Source organism: Apteryx rowi, unplaced genomic scaffold, assembly GCF_003343035.1.
Source record: "Apteryx rowi isolate R43461 unplaced genomic scaffold, aptRow1 scaffold_88, whole genome shotgun sequence".
NCBI lineage: Eukaryota > Metazoa > Chordata > Aves > Apterygiformes > Apterygidae > Apteryx > Apteryx rowi.
This window is the reverse complement of record NW_020451182.1, coordinates 2340431-2341344: the sequence shown is the minus strand read 5'-3', so window position 1 is coordinate 2341344 and position 914 is coordinate 2340431.

Sequence of the window (914 nt, the reverse complement as noted above, 5' to 3'; positions counted from 1 at the left end):
TTCTTGCATGAGGACCTCAAATTTTTCTTGACATTTCTGAAAAAAACCCTTGATCTTGATGTGCTGATTTTCCCTTTCTCCTTGTGCTCTATAAATGCTTCTGCTAGAGGATGTTCCCTGTGYGGTCAGCCCAACTGCACTGACATGGCTTGGGGTATCTGTTTCTGAACAAGAAATGGAATAAGGCTTTACCGTGTTCATGTTCAACAGCAGGCCATCTTGTGTATACCACAAGCAGCAGGTCTCCACACAGGACAGGTCTGTCCTGTCTTCAAAACTGATCTGAGATAGAAGAGTGAACAAAAAGAGAGATGCTGACATAACATAAAGTAGGGCTGGAGGGGCTGTTGACAAAGTGCTGCTATTGTACTTTATTCTCTACTTGAGTAAACAGCATTCAAAATAGGTTAGTGAATTAGCAAATGTCACTACTAGTCTGCTTCATCGATGTGCAAGTTGTCCCTAGACACATGGTATCCGCAAATGGGCCATGCAGCCGGGGACGGGAGGCTGCAGGGGCGGAGAGGGCGGAGGGAGATTTTGGCTCTTTTGCAATTTGTTGCACTGCAACTCAACCTCGCTTACTTCCCTCCTGTGCTCTAGAGACCGCCCACCAGCGGAGCTGCTGGGGCACTATAGTCACAGGAATAACACAGATAAATGATTTAGCATTTTGAGCAGGAGAGGAAATTCTGCTCTCGCATGGGGGCCTCAGCCTAGTCCAACATCTTTCTTGCTGCTTGTGGAAAAACTCTTGATCTGGAGGTGCTGAAGAAGAGTACAGCTGTGCGCCCAGCTGTGCGCCCAGCTGTGCACGCCGCCCCGCGCTCTCCCCAGGGGCAGGGCGGGCCGGGCAGGCTCCCCCAGCCCCGCCGGGGGTCAGCGCTCCCGCTGTGCACCCCCACGGGCAGCTC